The sequence below is a fragment of the Mus musculus genome, chromosome 4 (genome assembly GCF_000001635.26).
Source record: "Mus musculus strain C57BL/6J chromosome 4, GRCm38.p6 C57BL/6J".
In the NCBI taxonomy this organism is placed as follows: Eukaryota; Metazoa; Chordata; class Mammalia; order Rodentia; family Muridae; genus Mus; species Mus musculus.
This window is the reverse complement of record NC_000070.6, coordinates 25,933,677-25,941,096: the sequence shown is the minus strand read 5'-3', so window position 1 is coordinate 25,941,096 and position 7,420 is coordinate 25,933,677. Positions and strand designations below refer to the sequence as shown.

General features: G+C 36.0%; 1 non-coding gene across 1 annotated transcript; it reads right to left on the bottom strand.

Annotated features, from left to right (window-relative positions):
* Positions 1 to 625: 625 nt before the first annotated feature.
* Gm24965 lies at positions 626 to 731 on the bottom strand. The gene has a single exon (XR_003955453.1). It is a non-coding gene; the product is annotated as a U6 spliceosomal RNA (small nuclear RNA).
* Positions 732 to 7,420: the final 6,689 nt, after the last annotated feature.

Sequence of the window (7,420 nt, the reverse complement as noted above, 5' to 3'; positions counted from 1 at the left end):
TAGATATCAAACTCAAGATGTCAAGAGACAAGCTTGGTGACCAGGATATGTACTTGCTGAACAATTTTACCAGCCTATGAATTCCTTTACACATGAAACTACAAAAGTTAAGTTTATAGGGGTAGTATATATAACTGTGATCAAGGTATTATAGTGGGTGTGGAGTATCAGGGAAATGTTATGTCAGTCAAAGTGTGTCAAACTTTGGTTAGATAAGAGAAATGCATTTGGGGAATTTACTGTTCAGCATATTGGCTACAGTTAATAATAACAATAATTTACATTCTTGAAATTTATTAAGATAGTAGAGTTTAAGCTTGGTCATCACACCCAAAAAATAATATATATGAGATAAATCTGGAAAAGTGGTATCTCTATGAGTACAAAACAGCAGGGCTGGATATTATATTTTCTTAGAACAAACACTTTAAAACTAACAAATCCTTTTATTAGTTCAAGAACGTAAAAAAAAATGATCATCTTGAGGAGATTTGAGATGAGAGGACCATGGGTTAAGTAGGCAAAAAAAAAAAAAAAAAAAAGATGTATAGATAGATAGATAGATGATAGATAGATAGATAGATAGATAGATAGATAGATACATAGATAGATACATAGATACATAAATACATAGATAGATATAATATATTCTATGTGACATCCATCCACAAGGGCCATACTAATCTTCTCTGTATGATTCTACTTTTAGTGTATGGTCTGCTGATGCAAACACAGCAATACATAGAAACACATAAATATATAATAATAAATGGCTAATTCTGTCCAGTGTTGCCTACATGTTTATATTTCTAGAGCTGAGTACTTGGTATAGGATGACAAATAGGATTGGAGTCATCCCTGGACAAGATTAATTTCATGCTCTCAGTATTTTTTAACTGCCCATAACTCTTTATAAAGGAGTGAGACCATGTAAACTTTTTCATCTACCCTGTATGTCAGTTGTTGTTGTAATTGTTGAAATCTTGTTTAAGCAGCCATTTGAAATTCCCAGTTATAGCTAGAAAGCACAAATTCACACCCAACTTCCTGGTCTTCTGGGCTCTTACAATCTTTCTGACTCATCTTCCATGATGTTCCCTGAGCCTTAAGTGTAGAAGCTTAATATAGTTGTATCAGTTGGGGATGGCATTCCATAGATATTATCATAGTTTGAATATTTCTGTAATGCATTCACCTGCTCCAAAAATGAGCTTCTTTGATGATAGGTGAGGATTACATTTGTATGTAGACCAGCATTCCAAAGAGGTTAGAAATGTTAGTGTTTTCTGGAGGTGACAGTAAGAGATTCCTCTCTAAGGTTAGTAAGATCACCAGTCCTGGGTTATTAGCTCAGTTAACAGTACCAGACTACCTGCTGAGCAGGCTTAAGTCTAATAGACAGCTGTTGGCTCCCACCAAGTTTTAATTTAACTATTACACCCTTGAAGACATTTTGCCATGCTCATCATCAATTATACATTTTTTTTACAGCTAAAAATTATAAAACCAACTTGAAATCTTTCAAGTGACCCTTGAACATCTTGACAGAGCAGAAGACATAGAAGTTGAGGAGTGTTGGGAAAAAAAACAGATTAGGGAAATTATTTAGAGTAACAAATTTGCACTTCCTAGCAAAGAGTAATTTATACTTTGAAGGTATTGTATTTCTGATAGAGGTATGTAACACTAATTCGGGAAAAAATTGCAATATATGGTACTATCTGTGTGCATAATCTTTATTAAGATATCACATTCTTTCGTTTTTTTAATTTCTTGTTTTTATATAAATATGTATGAAGACATTACAGGATTAAAAGTCAATAGGATTATTTTTTCTCATAGGATTACCATAAAGAACTAAGTAAATGCTCAAATGTTTGCAATTTAAAATCAAAATAAAATTTCAAATTATTTTCAGAATAAAAATGGCGATATCAACAAAGTCCAAGGACCTTGCCCTGATCATACATTATTTTTAAATGCAATTTCAATGCCATTTCTTTTCAATGTCTCAAAGTATCACCTTATACATTGGAGGTTTTTTTTGTTTGTTTGTTTGTTTGTTTTAACTTTTTATTAGATATTTTCTTTATTTACATTTCAAATGTTATCCCCTTTCCTAGTTTTCCCTCTGAAAATCCCCTATGACATTCCCCCTCCCCCTGATTCCAAACCCACCTACTCCCATTCTTGGTCCTGGCACTCCCCTATACTGGGGCACAGAGCCTTCACAGGACCAAGGGATTCTCCTCCCATTGATGACCAACTAGGCCATCCTCTGTTACATATATAGCTAGAGCCAAAAGTTCCACCACGTGTTTTCTTTGGTTGGTGTATAGTTCCAAGGAGCTCTGGGGGTACTGGATAGTTCACATTGATGATCTTTCCATGGGGCTTCAGTCCCCTTCAGCTCCCTGGGTATTTCTCTGGCTCCTTCATTTGGGACCCTGTGCTCCATCCAATGGATGACATTGAGCATCAATCTCTGTACTTGCCAGGCACTGGCAGAACCTCACAGGAGACAGCTATATCAGGCTCCTGTCATCAGGCTCTTGATGGCATCTGCCTAGTATCTGGGTTTGGTGGTTGTTTATGGGGTGGATCCCCAAGTGGGGCAGTCTCAAGATGGTCATTCCTTCAGGCTCTGCTCCAAACTTTGTCTCTGCAACTCGTTCATTCCATGGGTATTTTGTTCCCCCATTCAAAGAAGGAATGAAGTATCCACACTTTGTTCTTACTTCTTGAGTTTCATGTGTTTTGCAAATTGTATCTTCAGTATTCTAAGTTTCTGGGCTAATATCCACTTTATCAGTGAGTGCATATCATGTGTGTTCTTTTGTGATTGGGTTACCTCAATCAGGATGAAATCCTTCAGACCCATCCATTTGCTTAAGAATTTCATAAATTTATTGTTTTTAATAGCTGAGTAGTACTCCAGTGTGTAAGTGTACCACATTTTCTGTATCCATTTCTCTGTTGAGGGTTATCTGGGTTCTTTCCAGCATCTGGCTATTATAAATAAGGCTGCCATGAACATAGTGGAACATGTGTTCTTGTTACCAGTTGGAACATCTTCTGGGTATAAGCATCTTCTAGTAGTACTATGTCCAATTTTCTGAGGAACCAGCAAATTGATTTCCAGAGTGTTTATACCAGCTTGCAATCCCACCAGGAGTGGAGGAGTGTTCCTCTTTCTCCACATCCTCACTAATATCTGCTGTCACCTGAGTTTTTGATCTAAGCCATTCTGACTGGTGTGAGGGTGGAATCTCGGTTGTTTTGATTTGCATTTCCCTGATGATTAAGGATGTTGAACATTTTTTGAGGTGCTTCTCAGCCATTTGATATTCCTCAGTTGAGAATCCTATTTTAGCTCTGTACAACATTTTTTATTAGGTTTATTTGATTTTCTGGAGTCCAGCTTCTCGAGTTCTTTGTATACATTGGATATTAGTCCCCTATCAGATTTAGGATTGGTAAAGATCCTTTCCTAATCTGTTGGTGGCCTTTTTGTCTTATTGACAGTGTCTTTTGCCTTACAGAAGATTTGCAATTTTATGAGGTACCATTTGTTAATCCTCAATATTTCAGCACAAGCCATTGCTGTTCTGTTTAGCAATTTTTCCTCTGTGCCCATATTTTTGAGGCTTTCCCCCACTTTCTCCTCTTTAAGTTTCAGAGTCTCTGGTTTTATGTGGAGTTCCTTGAACCACTTAGACTTGAGCTTTGTACAAGGAGATAAGAATGGCTCAATTCGAATACTTCTATCTGATAACCACCAGTTGTATCAGCACCATTTGTTGAAAATGTTGTCTTTTTTACACTGAATAGTTTTAGCTCCCTTGTCAAAGATCAAGTGGCCATAGGTGTGTGGCTTCATTTCTGGGTCTTCAATTCTAGTCCATTGATCTACCTGTCTGTCGCTGTAGCTGTAGAAGTACAATGCAGTTTTTGTCACAATTAATCTGTAGTACAGCTTGAGGTCAGGCATGGTGATTCCACAAGAGGTTCTTTTCTTGTTGAGAATAGTTTTTGCTATCCTAGGTTTTCTGTTATTCCAGATGAAATTGCAAATTTCCCTTTATAACACAGTGAAGAATTGGGTTGGAATTTTGATGGCAATTGCATTGAATCTGGAGATTGCTTTTGGCAAGATAGCCATTTTTACTATATTTATCCTGCCAATCCATGAGCATGGGAGATATTTCCATCTTCTGAGATCTTCTGTGATTTCTTTCTTCAGAGACTTGAAGTTCTTATCATACAGATTTTTCACTTCCTTAATTAGAGTCACACCAAGATATTTCATACCATTTATAAATATTGTAAAGGGTTTTGTTTCCCTAATTTCTTTCTCATGCTGTTTATCCTTTGTGTATAGAAAGGCCACTGATTTTTTAAGTTAATTTTATATCCAGCTACTGCACTGAAGGTGTTTATCAGGCTTAGGAGTTCTCTGGTGGAATTTTTAAGGTCATTTATATATACTATCATATCACCTGAAAATAGTGATATTTTGACTTCTTCCTTTCCAATTTGTATCCCCTTGATATCTTTTTGGTGTCTAATTTCTCTGTCTAAAAATTCAAGTACTATATTGAATAGATAGGGAGAAAGTGGGCAGCCTTGTCTAGACCCTGATTTTAGTGGAATTGCTTCATGTTCCTCTCCATTTAGTTTGATGTTTGCTGTATGTTGCTTTTAATATGTTTAGGCATGGGCCTTGAATTCCTGATCTTTCCAAGACTTTTATCATGAATGGGTGTTGGATTTTGTCAAATGTTTTCTCAGCATCTAACAAGATGATCATGTGATTTTCGTCTTTGAGTTCATTTATATAGTGGATTACATTGATGGATTTCTGTATATTAAACCATCCCTGCATCTCTGGGATTAAGCCTACTTAATCATGATGGATTATCATTTTGATGTGTTCTTGGGTTTGATTTGCGAGAATTTTATTGAGTATTTTTGCATCAATATTCATAAGGGAAATTGGTCTGAAGTTCTCTTTCTTTTTGGGTCTTGCTGTGTTTTAGGTAACAGAGTAATTGTGGCTTCATAGAATGAATTGGATAGAGTACATTCTGCTTCTACTTTGTAAAATAATTTGAGGAGAATTTGAATTAGATCTTCTTTGAAGGTCTGATAGAACTCTGCACTAATCCCATCTGGTCCTGAACTTTTTTTTGGTTTGGAGATTATTAATGACTGCTTCCATTTCTTTACGGATGTGGAGCTGTTTAAATTGTTAATCTGATCCTGATTTAACTTTGTTACCTGGTATCTGTCTAGAAAATTGTTCATTTTATCTAGGTTTTCCAGTTTTGTTGAGTATAGCCTTTTGTAGTAGGATCTGATGATGCTTTGGATTTCCTTAGGTTCTGTTGTTATGTCTCTCTTTTCATTTCTGATTTTATTAATTTGGATACTGTCCCTGTGACCTCTAGTTAGTATGACTAAGCTTTTATCTCTCTTGTTGAATTTTTTTTTTTCAAAAATCCAGCTCCTGGTTTGGTTGATTCTTTGAATAGTTCTTTTTGTTTCTACTTGGTTGATTTCAGCTCTGAGTTTGATTATTTCCTGCTGTCTACTCCTCTTGGGTGAATTTGCTTCCTTTTGTTCTAGAGATTTTAGGTGTGATGTCAAGCTGCTAGTGTGTGCTCTCTCTACTTTCTTTTTGGACGCACTCAGAGGTCTGAGTTTTCCTCTAAGACTGCTTTCATTGTGTTCAATATGTTTGGGTACATTCTGGCTTCATATTCCTTAAACTCTAAAAAGTCTTTAATTTCTTTCTTTATTTCTTCCTTGACCGAGTTATCATTGAGCAGAGAGTTGCTCAGCTTCCACGTCAACATTGGCTTTCTATTATTTATGTTGTTATTGAAGATCAGTCTTAGTCCATGGTGATCTGATAGGATGCATGGGGTAATTTCAATATTTTTGTATCTGTTGAGGCCTGTTTTGTGACTGATTACATGGTCAGTTTTGGAGAAGGTACCATGAGGTACTGTGAAGAAGGTATATTCTTTCGTTTTAGGGTAAAATGTTCTGTAGATATCTGCTAATGTATTTGTTTCATAACTTCTATAAGTTTCACTGTGTCTTTGTTTAATTTCTGTTTTGAGGATCTGTCCATTGATCAGAGTGTGGTCTTAAGGTTTCCCAGTATTATTGTGTATAATGAAATGTGTACTTTGAGCTTTACTTGTTTCTTTTATGAATGGGGATGCCCTTGCATTTGGAGCACATATATTCAGAATTGAGAGTTTATCTTGGAAGATTTTACCTTTGATGAGTACGAAGTGCCCTCCTTGTCTTTTTTGATAACTTTGGGTTGGAAGTTGATTTTATTTGATATTAGAATGGCTACTCCAGATTGTTTCTTCGGACCATTTGCTTGCAAAATTGCTTTCCAACCTTTTACTCTGAGGTATTGTCTGCCTTTGTCCCTGAGGTGGGTTTCCTGTATGCAGCAAAATGTTGGGTCCTGTTTATGTAGTCAGTCTATTAGTCTATGTCTCTTTATTGGGGAATTGAGTCCATTGATATTAAGAGATATTAAGGAAAAGTAATTTTTACTTCCTGTTATTTTTGTTGTTAGAGTTGGAATTCTGTTCTTGTGGATATCTACTTTTAGGTTTGTTGAAGGATTACTTTCTTTTTCTAGGGTGTCATTTCCCTCCTTGTGTTGGAGTTTTCCATTTATTATCCTTTGAAGGGCTTGATTCATAGAAAGTTATTGTCTGAACTTGGTTTTGTCATGGAATACTTTGGTTTCTCCATGTATGGTAATTGAGAGTATTACTGGGTATAGTAGCCTGGACTGGCCTTTGTGTTCTCTTAGGATCTGTATAACATCTGTCCAGGATCGTCTGGCTTTCATAGTCTCTGGTGAGAACTCTGCTGTAATTCTGATAGGTCTGCCTTTATATCTTACTTGACCTTTTTCCCTTACTGCTTTTAAAATTCTATCCTTATTTAGTGCATTTGTTGTTCTGATTATTATGTGTCAGGAGGAATTTCTTTTCTGGTCCAGTCTATTTGGAGTTTTGTAGGCTTCTTGTATGTTCATGGGTATCTCTTTCTTTAGGTTAGGGAAGTATTCTTCTATAATTTTGTTGAAGACATTTACTGGCCCTTTAAGTTGAAAATCTTCATTCTCATCTACACTGATTATCCTTAGGTTTGGGCTTCTTATTGTGTCCTGGATTTCCTGGATGTTTTGAGTTAGGATCTTTTGGCAAATTGCATTTTCTTTAATTGCTGTGTCCATGTTTACTATGGAGTCTTCTGCACCTTAGATTCTCTCTTCCATCTCTTGTATTCTGTTGCTGATGCTCAAATCTATGATTCCTGATTTCTTTCCTAGGATTTCTATCTCCAGAGTTGTTGCCCATTGTCATTACTTTATTGTTTC